The sequence below is a fragment of the Gorilla gorilla genome, chromosome 18 (genome assembly GCF_029281585.2).
Source record: "Gorilla gorilla gorilla isolate KB3781 chromosome 18, NHGRI_mGorGor1-v2.1_pri, whole genome shotgun sequence".
In the NCBI taxonomy this organism is placed as follows: Eukaryota; Metazoa; Chordata; class Mammalia; order Primates; family Hominidae; genus Gorilla; species Gorilla gorilla.
This window is the reverse complement of record NC_073242.2, coordinates 66792571-66808577: the sequence shown is the minus strand read 5'-3', so window position 1 is coordinate 66808577 and position 16007 is coordinate 66792571.

Genomic DNA, 16007 nt, shown 5'->3' with positions numbered 1-16007 from the left:
GCCCGTGGGCGAGGTGGGCTGCGAGCGGACATCCCCTTACCCCCTGAATTTACATCTGGTCCAGCTCTCTCATCTTGTAGGTGAGGAAACCAAAGGCCTGAGGGAGAACTGACTTGCCTGGAACCCCTGTTAAGGAGAATTAACAAAGTGTGGTTATTAAAGGAGCACTGAGTTGGGAGTGGGACCTGGAGGCCCACACCCTTGGTTAAGACATAATACCACCTTGAGTCTGGCCTGTTGACTGAGGGTGAGCCACTCCATCCTCATCTGATTGTGGGGTCTTGACCTCAAGGGGTTGCCTGAAGGAAGAAGCACATGGGTTTGCTTTCCTAGCTCTGTCCAGTACCTTAGGGACCCTGAGGACTGGAGAGATTCTTGGAGAGCCATCTGGTGTATATCATGGGTGGGCCTTTTTTGAAGGTCAGTCTGTCCAGTGGGCTGGCTCAGCCCCAATGAACTGTCTTGAATCTTTGGAGTTGTCTGGGTACTTTTAAGGGCTTCTCATCCTTGCACCAAAAGATCCCCTGGAAATTAGGTGGGAAAACCTTAACTTTTGTGGGGACTTGTGTTTGTCTTAAAAGTTCATGCACATGGCCAGATGTGGTGGCTCACACCTGTTATCCTTTCCTGGATCCCTTGAGTCAAGGAGTTTGAGACTAACCTGGACAATATAGTGAGACCCCGTCTCTACAAAAAATAAAATATTAGCCAGGGGTGGTTGTGCACATCTGTAGTCCCAGCTACTACTGTGGCTGAGGTGGGAGGAGCACTTGAGCCTGCACTGAGCTGTGATCTCACCAGTGTACTCCAGCCTGGGCCACAGAGCAAGACCCTGACTCAAAAAAAAAAAAAAAAACAACAAGAAAAATACTTGAAGATTTTTGCATTCTGTCCCACTATCCATTGGTTTTCACGTGAAGATAATGTCAGAAATTCTTTACAATTGCTTCCAGAAGGAGTAGCCTTTTGATCTAGTGCACAGGTGTCTTTTGGCTTCTCAGGGTCACATTGGAAGAAGACTGCTCCTGGGCCACACATAAAATACACTAATGCTAACGATAGCTGATGAGCTTAAAAAAAAAAAAAAGATTTGTGCATAATTTTCATGATACCACCACAGATAGGCAGAAAAGTCCTTGTAGTCAAAGGGTTGGACGCGGCTGACCTAGTGTCTTATCATCCCTTTTGGCTTTCTCCCTGATTCCAGAATGCAGGTAGAGATGTAGAGATGTGCTCTCAGGACAGCTGTTGAGATAAAAAAATTCTTTGTCATTTATTCCCAAGCACAGCTGTTTGTCATTTGCATTGAAAAAGTCTCCATTCAAACTGCTGTCACATATAAAATCTATTTATATAAGTCTGTATTTTTCTGTTTTCTTGGCCTTTTGGGCAGTAGTGTGTTTTAACCGAGCAAACTGTCCTTCCAAATAATGAAGCCGAAGTCAGCCTACCTGCTTGCCATTTTTCTTCCCCTTCCATTTTTCTAACCTCAGGATAATTGTAAGAATGAATTAAACTTTGTGTTTAAGGCTGGGCACAGTGCCTCAGGCCTGTAATCCCAGCACTTTGGGAGGCGGAGAGGGATGTATCACTTGAGCTCAGGAGTTGAAGACCAGCCTGGGCAACATAGACTCCGTCTTGTATAATTAAGTTAAAATTTTTTAAAAGAAGAGAAAAAGACCTGTGTTTAAATTTTAAAAAAGGGGAAATTGTAATGCAAAATGTGGACTATGCCAGCTATGATTGGGAAAAATAATTTTTCCTACAGCATTATCTGTAGACTTGTATTAGCAGCATACTGGTCATAAGCGTTTTGCTTTCCTCAAACATGAGGAGGTAAGCTACTTTAAAGTGTGGTAGGGCTGTCTTCTGCGTGGCTCCTGGTGGTGTTGAGTCCCAATTTAGCCAATTAATTTGGGTTTAGTTTTGATGTGGATAAGGGAGACCAGCTTCATTCATGGTGCACACACAGTTTTGCCAATAAGGAAAAAAAAAAAAGCAACCTGAATGTTCCTACTGATTAGATGCTATCTGGAGAGCTCCTACCACACCCCCACCAAGGCCCGGACCCTTAAAAAGACTCAATGCAGCCTTTCTGTATCTCATACTGTATTCTGCAAGATGCTCCTGTGAAAGAAAGTTGTGCTGCATCAGCCGTCTCCCTCCTGAAGATCCCTGCTGATGAGGATTTGTGTTTTAAAGGTTCTGAGAAGTCCTGCAATGACAGTCCTCAAACTTATTTGTCCAGGGGATCTTTTCTTCCACTGAATGTAGTTGGGGAGACACGGCCTTAAGCCTTGAGCAGAGAAAGAGACAAGAAGCTGTTGACTCACTTACAACCAAGTGTTGTGTTTATGTGTTAGGTTTTCATGAAACTGAGGTGCTGTTTGAGGTTCTAAATCAAATTGGGTGGTTGAGGAGAGCCTGGTATCCCTGTAGACTTAGCCAGCCATAAGAGGTTGCCTTTTGTTGAAGGAGGTATTTTACAAAGGGAAGTAGGATGTCTCCTGAGCATCACATTAGCACTTAAATATATGTATCACTGAAATGAAATGAAATGATGAAATGGTGAAATGAAATAGTGAAATGAAAGGAAATGATGAAATGATGAAAGGAAATAATGAAATGAAGAAATGAAATGATGAAATGATGAAATGAAATGATAAAATGATGCAATGAAATGATGAGATGAAGTGAAATGGTGAAATGATGAAATGAAATGATAAGATGAAATGAAATGATGAAATGATGAAATGGAATGATGAAATGAAATGATGAAATGAAATGGTGAAATGAGATGAGGAAATGAAATGATGAAGTGAAATGAAATGAAATGATAAAATGATGAAATGAAATGAAAGATGAAATGATGAAATGAAGAAATGATATGAAATGATGAAATGAAATGAAATGAGGAAATGAAGTGAAATGATGAAATAATAAAATGAAATGAAATGAATTGATGAAATGAAATGACGAGATGAAAAGATGAAATGAAATGAAATGATTAAATGAAATGATGAAAAGATGAAATGAAATGATGAGATGAAATGATGAGGTGAAATGAAATGATGAGATGAAATGATGAAGAGAGGAGATGAAGTGAAATGATGAAATGAAATGATAAAATGATGAAGTGAAATGATGACATGAAATGATGAAATGAAATAATGAAATGAAAAGATGAAATGATGAGATGAAATGATGAAAGGAAATGAAATGAAATGATGAAATGAGGAAATGAAATGAAATGATGAAATAATGAAACTAAATGAAAAGATGAAATGATGAAATGAAATGATGAAATGATATGAAATGATGAAATAAAATGATGAAATAAAGTGAAATGATGAAATGAAATTAAAAGAAATGATAAAATGAAATGATTAAATTATATGAAATGATGAAATGAAATGAGATGAAATGAGATGAAATGATGAAATAATGAAATGAAATGAAATGATGAATTGATGAATTGATAAAATGAAATGATGAAATGAAATGAAATGATGAGATGAGAAGATGAAATGAAATGATGAAATGAAATGACGAGATGAAAAGATGAAATGATGAGATGAAATGAAATGACTAGATGAAATGAAATCATGAGATGAAATGGTGTAATGATGAGATGAAGTGAAATCATGTTATGAAATGAAATCATGAGATGAAATGATGAAATGATGAAATGAATGAAATGAAATGATGAAATGAAATGAGATGAAATGATGAGATGAAATGATGAAATGATGAGATTAAATGATGAGATGAAATGATGAAATGATGAGATTAAATGATGAGATGAAATGATGAAATGAAAGGAAATGATGAAATGATGAAACAAAATGAAATGAAGAAATGAAATGATGAAATGAAATGAAATGATAAAATGATGAAATGAGATGAAATGTAATGGTGAAATGAGGAAATGAAATGAAATGATGAAATGAAATGATGAGATGAAATGAAATGATGAAATGATGAAATGGAATGATGAAATGAAATGATGAAATGCTGAAGTGATGAAATGGTGCAATGAAATGAGGAAATGAAATGAAATGAAGAAATGAAATGAAGTGAAATGATGAAATGAAATGATGAAATGATGAGATGAAATGAAAAGATGAAATGCTGAAATGAAGAAATGATATGAAATGATGAAATGAAATGATGAAGTGAAATGATGAAATGATGAAATAATGAAATGAAATGATGAAATGAATTGATGAAATGATGAGATGAAATGATGAGATGAAAAGATAAAATGAAATAACATGATTAAAAAATGATGAGATGAAAAGATGAAATGATATGAAATGAAATCATGAGATAAAATGATGAAATGATGAGATGAAGTGAAATGATGAAATGAAATGATGAAATGAAATGATGAGATGAAATGATGTAATGAAAGAATGAAATGAAAGGATGAAATGAGATGAAATGAAAGGAAATGAAATGATGAAATGAGGAAATGAAATGAAATGATGAAGTGGAATGATGAATTGGAATGATGAAATTATGAAATGAAATTAAAAGATGAAATGAAATGAAATGATGAAATGATATGAAATGATGAAATGAAGTGAAATGATGAAATAAAGTGAAATGATGAAATGATGAAATGAAATTAAAAGAAATGATAAAATGAAATGATGAAATTATATAAAATGATGAAATGAAATGAAGTGAAATGATGAAATGATGAAATAATGAAATGAAATGAAATGATGAAATGATGAATTGATGAAATGATGAAATGAAATGATAAGATGAAAAGATGAAATGATGAAATGACGAGATGAAAAGATGAAATGAAATGATGAGATGAAATGAAATGACTAGATGAAATGAAATCATGAGATGAAATGATGTAATGATGAGATGAAGTGAAATGATGAGATGAAATGAAATCATGAGATGAAATGGTGAAATGATGAAATGAATGAAATGAAATGATGAGACCAAATGATGAGATGAAATGATGAAATGATGAGATGAAATGATGAGATGAAATGATGAAATGAAATGATGAAATGAAAGGAAATGATAAAATGATGAAATGATGAGATGAAATGTAATGGTGAAATGAGGAAATGAAATGATGAGATGAAATGGAATGATGAAATGGAATGATGAAATGAAATGATGAAATGATGAAGTGATGAAATGAAATGGTGCAATGAAATGAGGAAATGAAATGAAATGAAGAAATGAAATGAAGTGAAATGATGAAATGAAATGATGAAATGAAACGAAAAGATGAAATGATGAAATGAAATGATATGAAATGATGAAATGAAATGATGAAATGATGAAATAATGAAATGAAATGATGAATTGATGAAACGAAATGATGAAATGAAATGAAATGATGAGATGAAAAGATAAAATGAAATAAAATGATTAAATGAAATGATGAGATGAAAAGATGAAATGAAATGATGAGATGAAATGAAATCATAAGATGAAATGAAATCATGAGATAAAATGATGAAATGATGAGATGAAGTGAAATGAAATGAAATGATGAAATGAAATGATGAGATGAAATGATGAGATGAAATGATGAAATGAAACAATGAAATGAAAGGATGAAATGATGAGATGAAAGGATGAAATGAAATGCTGAAATGAGGAAATGAAATGAAATGATGAAATGATATGAAATGATGAAATGAAGTGAAATGATGAAATGAAATGATGAAATAAATGAACTGAAATGATGAATTGATGAAATGAAATGACGAGATGAAAAGATGAAATGATGAGATGTAATGAAATGATGAGATGAAATGAAATCATGAGATGAAATGATGAAATGATGAAAGAATGAAATGAAATGATGAAATGAAATGGTGAGATGAAATGATGAAATGAAATAATGAGATGAAATGATGAAATGAAATGATGAAATGCTGAAATTAAAGGATGAAATGAAATGACATGATGAAATGAAATGATGAAATGATGATGAAATGAAACGAAATGATGAAATAGATGAACCAAAATTACTTATTGATTTTTTTCTTGGCATCCTTCTAAGAGTATTTTAGTGAGTTGAATTTCTAAAAATAAATTGCTATTCAATGGCTATACAGATGGCCTTTGCACCACAAGGGTTTGAACTGCGCAGGTCCACTTAGCAAAACCAAGAATTCTACATCCTTCTCCACACCCTGCCCATGGAAAGGATGAGGATGAAGACCTGTTTGATCATTTACTTCCATTTAATAACTACTAAATATATTTTCCTTATGATTTTCTTTTTCTTTTCTCTGGCATGTTTGTTAAGAATACAGTATATAAGACATATAACATTAAGTATGTGTTAATTGACTGCTTGTGTTATTTGCAAGACTTAGTGTAGGTTATTAGTAGTTAAGTTTTGGGGGAGTCAAAGTTATAGTGGATTTTCTACTGTGCAGGGGGGCCAGCACCCCAACCTCCGTGTTGCTTAAGGGTCAACTGTACATGTTATTTCCTTTCCTGTAAGAGAAAAATGATGAGAAGGTCTTTTCTCCAATAAGTGTATTCAAAATGTAGCAGACTTGAAATGTGTTGGCGCCACCATTTTGTGTCTCACTTTGAAAACTTATTATTAAAAATCGTACTAAAGCCTACCTTACTTTTCCAACCTCAGAAAAAATGTTACAAAGAAAAGGGGTGAAACCATACTAGTTTGCACTGAAATTTGAAATTATCTTTTAAAAATATATTTTTACTTTAATTACTTCCAAAATAGAGATCAGTTGCATATAAATGGCAGGTCACCTTCATCCACCCTATGACTGCACTTAGATTCATGAGGAATTGTGCCATCTAGAAAGGGCAGAGAAGAGGAATAGAGTGCTCTGCGTCTTGAAATAGAAATATGCACATAGCCACATGCTTTGATTCTGTTGTCACTGTGTACTTACTGCTAGGAAGAGGGCATGTTTGTGTATTTTTATGCCAATTATTATCCAAGTTGTTAATGATTTAGGCTTTCAGAACCATATAAAGATTTTTTTTCCTTTCAGATATAAGCTATCTTGCATTGTTCTTCTGATCATATGAGGGATAAATTTGCCTAAATATTCTTCAGACCATAATATTATGTCCACATAAATGCCAGTAGCAAGAGTAGAATCAACCACAACTGCCTTTGTAATTATTTAAAGCATATGTGCCTATAAGTAATTGGCATTTTATATAATCAAGAATCTTTGATATAATAATCTCTCAAGTATTTGAAACATGGCTCACATATATTAATTTTATATGCAAATATATATATAATAGCATTGTATATGAAACAAAATTTTGGACTTTACAACAGTTTCCTAGAATCTTGACTTAAATGTCTACAGTAATATTTCACTTAAAAAATTTGGCACACCATCACTATGATAAAAAAATTACTATAAAATTATTTTAATTTTTTTTCCACCCTAACATTTAGAATATTCTCACAATTGTGGTTAAAACCTATTGTGATTGCTCTTAGAATTTAGATAAAAAATGTTCCAGAAAGTTTGAAGAGAAGCACTTTAGTCCATTTTTATTTGTTCAAGCATGAAGAAACGGCATTTCATTGACATTTTAAAAACTATTCAGATTCCCTCTTTGAACTGAAGTGTTTCAAAGATATCTTATTTTGAAATACCAAAATAAGAATAGAATATGAAGGGCTGGTTATGAGTAATATGATACACTTTTATGAGAGGATGAGATTAAAATAACAATACCTCCTCTCATAGAATAGCCAGCAAGTCTCCACTAAATAACAGTGCCTTGATTTTATAGATGTTTAATCATGGATATTGAGTTAATGTGAACCATTTGTAGACACAGGAGTTTATTAAAGAATTATATAATATCTTTCAAGTATTTAGAAGAGTGTTGAAATTAAGCCTGCATCCCCATGATTTTCAGAGGTGCTGATGCCTAATAAACTCAACCCCTTGCATGCCAAAATTGGCTTAAAGCCCACCCGTTACCCAAGCAACACTTCAAGCATCAAAGCTCAAAAATGTAATTTTAAATATGCAAGAGTTTGAGGAATTCACTACTCACACTTTCTTGAACAGTCTATCCAAGTGCATCAAGCACAATATGAGTAAAGAAATTTTGACCAAAGGATTGATAGTAATGTTGAATAGATTTAACAGTAGATCTAAGATTAAAAGGTGAGAGTGAGGGTGAGAAGAGTGTATGAATGCTTTGTGTTCTGACAAAGAGAATGTAGCACCCAGGTCCTACCTGCTTGGTTGCATTGCCAGTGCCCACGGTAGGCTATTTTATCCAGGTGTTTAGGGGTTTTTTGGTTCTGTTTTGTTTTTTTTTTTCTTTCGAGGAGAGTTAGTCCAAGACCAATAACTCCGTAACTGGTAGAATTGGAAGACTTTAATAGTGCTTAACATTTTGTACATAGCTTTATAACAGTTTTCTTTTTCTTTTTTTCTGAGAGATTCTTTTCAATATACCGCATCGTGTTTGAACTCAAAGTCATTGAATATTTAAAATCTACAACTGCTAACGTTTTGTATACTTCGCATTCCAGGTAATTCATTTTTTGTGCATTTTCTGTATTTTTCTCCATCAGTCTACCTAGATATTAGTTAGATTTAATATTTTAATATTTTTCTGAAAAAGTGAGCTTTTGCATTTTTAAATACATACTCAGTTGCTTTAATTCTGCTTTTTCATGTCCTATTTCCTCCTTTTTTTTTTTTTTTTTTTTTTGGAGACGGAGTCTTGCTCTGTCGCCCAAGCTGGAGGGCAGTGGCGTGATCTCTACTCACTGCAACCTCCACCCCCCACGTTCAAGCAATTCTCCCACCTCAGCCTCCCGAGTAGCTGGGATTACAAATTCATGCCACCATGCCAGGCTAATTTTTGTATATTTAGTAGAGAGTGGGTTTCACCATGTTGGACCAGGTTGGTCTCAAACTCCTGACCTCAGGTGATCCACCTGCCTCAGCCTCCCAAAGTGCTGGGATTACAGGCATGAACCGTGGCGCCTTGCTATCTTCATCCTTTATGTTTATTTTGCTGGTTTTATTTCTCTCTCTCTCTCACTGTTTCTCTCCTTTTCACATTCACTTTGCAGTTGTCAAATAGCCCAGGTGATGTTACAGATTTACTCCTTATAAAAGGAGGAATTACACATTACACATGCATCTTAGTGGCCTTGCAAAAGTGTTTGGTTCATTTGTATTGACTATTCACCTTTAAAATATTTCAATATTCATTAAAATAGCTTCCAACCAATATTATTAGAACTACGTTTCCAGCTTTCTTTTTTGTATTGATATCTACCTTCATCACTGTTTGTTTAGAAAATATATTCTGATCATGGTGGATAAGCTTTTTGATGTGTTGCTGGATTCAGTTTGCCAGTATTTTCTTGAGGATTTTTGCATCAGTGTTCATCAAGGATATTGGTCTAAAATTCTCTTTTTTGGTTGTGTCTCTGCCAAGCTTTGGTATCAGGATGATGCTGGCCTCATAAAATGAGTTAGGGAGGATTCCCTCTTTTTCTGTAGATTGGAATAGTTTCAGAAGGAATGGTACCAGTTCCTCCTTGTACCTCTGGTAGAATTTGGCTGTGAATCCATCTGGTCCTGGACTCTTTTTGGTTGGTAAGCTATTGATTATTGCCACAATTTCAGAGCCTGTTATTGGTCTATTCAGAGATTCAACTTCTTCCTGGTTTAGTCTTGGGAGAGTGTATGTGTCGAGGAATGTATCCATTTCTTCTAGATTTTCTAGTTTATTTGCGTAGAGGTGTTTGTAGTATTCTCTGATGGTAGTTTGTATTTCTGTGGGTTCGGTGGTGATAACCCCTTTATCATTTTTTATTGCGTCTATTTGATTCTTCTCTCTTTTCTTCTTTATTAGTCTTGCTAGCGGTTTATCAATTTTGTTGATCCTTTCAAAAAACCAGCTCCTGGATTCATTAATTTTTTGAAAGGTGTTTCGTGTCTCTATTTCCTTCAGTTCTGCTCTGATTTTAGTTATTTCTTGCCTTCTGCTAGCTTTTGAATGTGTTTTCTCTTGCTTTTCTAGTTCTTTTAATTGTGATGTTAGGGTGTCCAATTTGGATTTTTCCTGCTTTCTCTTGTGGACATTTAGTGATATAAATTTCCCTCTACACACTGCTTTGAATGTGTCCCAGAGATTCTGGTATGTTGTTTCTTTGTTCTCGTTGGTTTCGAAGAACGTCTTTATTTCTGCCTTCATTTCGTTATGTACCCAGTAGTCATTCAGGAGCAGGTTGTTCAGTTTCCATGTAGTTGAGCGGTTTTGACTGAGTTTCTTAATCCTGAGTTCTAGTTTGATTGCACTGTGGTCTGAGAGACAGTTTGTTATAATTTCTGTTCTTTTACATTTGCTGAGGAGAGCTTTACTTCCAAGTATGTGGTCAATTTTGGAATAGGTGTGGTGTGGTGCTGAAAAAAATGTATATTCTGTTGATTTGGGGTGTAGAGTTCTGTAGATGTCCATTAGGTCCGCTTGGTGCAGAGCTGAGTTCAATTCCTGGGTATCCTTGGTGACTTTTTGTCTCGTTCATCTGTCTAATGTTGACAGTGGGGTGTTAAAGTCTCCCATTATTAATGTGTGGAAGCCTAAGTCTCTTTGTAGGTCACTCAGGACTTGCTTTATGAATCTGGGTGCTCCTGTGTTGGGTGCATATATATTTAGGATAGTTAGCTCTTCTTGTTGAATTGATCCCTTTACCATTATGTAATGGCCTTCTTTGTCTCTTTTGATCTTTGTTTGTTTAAAGTCTGTTTTATCGGAGACTAGGATTGCAACCCATGCCTTTTTTTGTTTTCCATTTGCTTGGTAGATCTTCCTCCATCCTTTTATTTTGAGCTTATGTGTGTCTCTGCACATGAGATGGGTTCCCTGAATACAGCACACTGATGGGTCTTGACTCTTTATCCAATTTGCCAGTCTGTGTCTTTTAATTGGAGCATTTAGCCGATTGACATTTAAAGCTAATATTGTTATGTGTGAATTTGATCCTGTCATTATGATGTTAGCTGGTTATTTTGCTCGTTAGTTGATGCAGTTTCTTCCTAGTCTCGATGGTCTTTACATTTTGGCATGATTTTGCAGTGGCTGCTACTGGTTGTTCCTTTCCATGTTTAGCACTTCCTTCAGGAGCTCTTGTAGGGCAGGCCTGGTGGTGACAAAATCTCTCAGCATTTGCTTGTCTGTAAAGTATTTTATTTCTCCTTCACTTATGAAGCTTAGTTGGGCTGGATATGAAATTCTGGGTTGAAAATTCTTTTCTTTAAAAATGTTGAATAGTGGCCCCCACTCTCTTCTGGCTTGTAGAGTTTCTTCCAAGAGATCCGCTGTTAGTCTGATGGGCTTCCCGTTGAGGGTAACCTGACCTTTTTCTCTGGCTGCCCTTAACATTTTTTTCTTCATTTCAACTTTGGTGAATCTGACAATTATGTGTCTTGGAGTTGCTCTTCTCGAGGAGTATCTTTGTGGCATTCTCTGTATTTCCTGAATCTGAATGTTGGCCTGCCTTGCTAGATTGGGGAAGTTCTCCTGGATAATATCCTGCAGAGTGTTTTCCAACTTGCTTCTATTCTCCCCATCACTTTCATGTACACTAATCAGACGTACATTTGGTCTTTTCACATAGTCCCATATTTCTTGGAGGCTTTGCTCATTTTTTTATTCTTTTTTCTCTAGACTTCCCTTCTCGCTTCATTTCATTCATTTCATCTTCCATCCCTGATACCCTTTCTTCCAGTTGATCGCATTGGCTCCTGAGGCTTCTGCATTCTTCATGTAGTTCTCGAGCCTTGATTTTCAGCTCCATCAGCTCCTCCCTGGGATGCAAGGCTGGTTCAATATATTCAAATCAATAAATGTAATCCAGCATATAAACAGAAACAAAGACAAAAACCACATGATTATCTCAATAGATGCAGAAAAGGCCTTTGACAAAATTCAACATCTCTTCAGGCTAAAAACTCTCAATAAATTGGGTATTGATGGGACGTATCTCAAAATAATAAGAGCTAACTATGACAAACCCACAGTCAATATCATACTGAATGGGCAAAAACTGGAAGCATTCCCTTTGAAAACTGGCACAAGACAGGGATGCCCTCTCTCACCACTCCTATTCAACATAGTATTGGAAGTTCTGGCCAGGGCAATTAAGCAGGAGAAGGAAATAAATGGTATTCAATTAGGAAAAGAGGAAGTCAAATTGTCCCTGTTTGCAGACGACATGATTGTATATCTAGAAAACCCCATTGTCTCAGCCCAAAATCTCCTTATGGTGATAAGCAACTTCAGCAAAGTCTCAGGATACAAAATCAATGTACAAAAATCACAAGCATTCTTATACACCAACAACAGACAAATGGAGAGCCAAATCATGAGTGAACTCCCATTCACAATTGCTTCAAAGAGAATAAAATACCTAGGAATCCAACTTACAAGGGATGTGAAAGACCTCTTCAAGGAGAACTACAAACCACTGCTCAATGAAATGAGGATAAAAAAAATGGAAGAACATTCCATGCTCATGGGTAGGAAGAATCAATATCGTGAAAATGGCCATACTGCCCTAGGTAATTTATAGATTCAATGCCATCCCCATCAAGCTACCAATGACTTTCTTCACAGAATTGGAAAAAACTACTTTAAAGTTCATATGGAACCAAAAAAGAGCCCGCATCACCAAGTCAATCCTAAGCCAAAAGAACAAAGCTGGAGGCATCACACTACCTGACTTCAAACTATACTACAAGGCTACAGTAACCAAAACAGCATGGTACTTGTACCAAAACAGATATATAGATCAATGGAACAGAACAGAGCCCTCAGAAATAATGCTGCATATCTACAACTATCTGATCTTTGACAAACCTGAGAAAAACAAGCAACGGGGAAAGGATTCCCTATTTAATAAATGGTGCTGGGAAAACTGGCTAGCCATATGTAGAAAGCTGAAACTGGATCCCTTCCTTACACCTTATACAAAAATCAATTCAAGATGGATTAAAGACTTAAATGTTAGACCTGAAACCATAAAAACCCTAGAATAAAACCTAGGCATTACCATACAGGACATAGGCATGGGCAGGGACTTCATGTCTAATACACCAAAAGCAATGGCAACAAAAGCCAAAATTGACAAATGGGATCTAATTAAACTAAAGAGCTTCTGCACAGCAAAAGAAACTACCATCAGAGTGAACAGGCAACCTACAAAATGGGAGAAAATTTTCACAATCTACTCATCTGACAAAGGGCTAATATCCAGAATCTACAATGAACTCAAACAAATTTACAAGAAAAAAACAAACAACCCCATCAAAAAGTGGGCGAAGGATATGAACAGACACTTCTCAAAAGAAGACATTTATGCAGCCAAAAAACACATTAAAAAATGCTGACCATCACTGGCTATCATAGAAATGCAAATCAAAACCACAATGAGATACCATCTCACACCAGTTAGAATGGCAATCATTAAAAAGTCAGGAAACAACAGGTGCTGGAGAGGATGTGGAGAAATAGGAACACTTTTACACTGTTGGTTGGATTGTAAACTAGTTCAACCATTGTGAAAGTCAGTGTGGCAATTCCTCAGGGATCTAGAACTAGAAATACCATTTGACCCAGCCGTCCCATTACTGGGTATATACCCAAAGGCCTATACATCATGCTGCTATAAAGACACATGCACACGTATGTTTATTGTGGCACTATTCTCAATAGCAAAGACTTGGAACCAACCCAAATGTCCAACAATGATAGACTGGATTAAGAAAATGTGGCACATATACACCATGGAATACTATGCAGCCATAAAAAATGATGAGTTCAAGTCCTTTGTAGGGACGTGGGTGAAATTGGAAATCATCATTCTCAGTAAACTATTGCAAGAACAGAAATCCAAACACTGCATATTCTCACTCATAGGTGGGAACTGAACAATGAGAACACATGGACACAGGAAGGGGAACGTCACACTCTGGGGACTGTTGTGGGGTAGGGGGAGGGGGGAGGGATAGCATTGGGAGATATACCTAATGCTTGATGACGAGTTAGTGGGTGCAGCGCACCAGCATGGCATATGTATACATATGTAACTAACCTGCACATTGTGCACATGTACCCTAAAACTTAAAGTATAATTTAAAAAATATGAAAAAAAAGAAAACATATTCTGTGTCACGTTATTTCCGTGAAAATTGTTTGAATTTGTGGTATTGTCTAGAAAATGTTAATTTTTGTAAGTATTCTATATGAACATGAAAATAACATGAATGATAATATTCATGTTCCTTATATAACATTTGCCCTTTTTAAAATCCACTAACTTCTTTTAAAACTTAATCTTTTAATTTTTTCTTTTATCTATTACTGAAAGATGTGTGTTTGAATTGTCTACAATGATTTGGGAGCTTATCCATTTCTACTTACTTGCTGATATTTTTGCTTTATATAATTTGACTCTCTCTCTAAATACGTGTGTGTGTATGTGTGTATGTGAGCGAGTGTGTGGTGCGTGTGTATATATGTATATATGTATCAGGCTAATGCACATTTAAGTCATCACATCTTTTTAATAACTTAAAAGTTTTATCACACTTGTTAGACTAACTTATTTTAATGTTTCTAACTTACATTCTATTTTGTCTACATAGTAACTTTTTAAAAAATTATGTTCATGTATTGTTTGTATGTATATAATATATATACACTATCTGTATTGTTTGAACTTCAAAGTTTCTGTAAATTTATATATTAGTTGCCTCTCTTGTAACTAAGAGACGGATTTTTTTAATTTTGCCAATCTTTGTATTTTAACAAAAACACTGTCTACTTAGGTTTTAGTTACTCTTTGATCATTTATACTTAATTTGCTTTATTAATTTGTTCTCTCTCTATATATATATATAATGCCTCATTTTTTCCTATCAGTTTCTGTCTTCTTGTTTTTAAATTATGACTTTTATTTTTATGGTTTTCATGGATACAACAGAGAAATGCATAATGTCCAGTGAATTTATTACAGTTCTAAAGTCGGTCGCGCGCAGTGGCTCACCCCTGTAATTTCAACACTTCGGGAGGCTGAGGTGTGTGGATCACGAGGTCAGGAGTTGGAGACTCGCCTGACCAACATGGTGAAACCCCGTCTCTACTAAAAATACAAAAATTAGCCTGGCATGGTGGCACGCGGCTGTAATCCCCGCTACTCAGGAGGCTGAGGCAGGAGAATTGCTTGAACCTGGGAGGCAGAGGTTGCAGTGAGCCGAGATGGTGCCACTGCACTCCAGCCTGGGCGAAAGAGTGAGTGAGAGTCCTTCTCAAAAAAAAAAAAAAAAAAAAAAAAAAAAAAAAGAGTTGCAAAGTCATACTCACCTTTCTGCTCTTGTCAGACAGTTAAGCGGTCTTTGAATACTTCAGCCCTAATAAGTTGCCTCCTAACATACATATTGCATTGCTTATCTAATTTTAAATATCTTTTTGTTTCAACACCTGATTTTTTATTTAGATCTATCTGTATGTTTACAATATATTTTGCTCTGTGTTCATTCTTTGATTTCAGAACTTCAACCTTTCTGAAGCATGTTTTCAGAGTTTCTCTTTAGTTTCTTTAGTGGAATTCTGCTGGTGGCGTTTTGTTTTTTGTCTCTAAATATGTTATTTAGCCATAGGTTGATGAATATTTTTCTTGGTCGAGAATTTCAGAATGGCATTATTATTCTTAACAAATAATATTTTGTATTTTACCTTTCATTCTTTCAGATTTCAATATGATTAAAGGTAATTTGATTTTTCTAGTGCTAATTGAAATATTTTTCCCTTCCTGATTGTTTACTGTTTCTCTAGGAGATACATAGGTGTAGGTTTATCTCCATTGTAGCTTGCTTAGCATGCATGGAATTTTTGAACATGCGGATTAGTGTCCTACAAAAGTCTAGAGAACTTTCAGCCAAAATACCATCACATATTGTCCCTTCCCAGTTCAC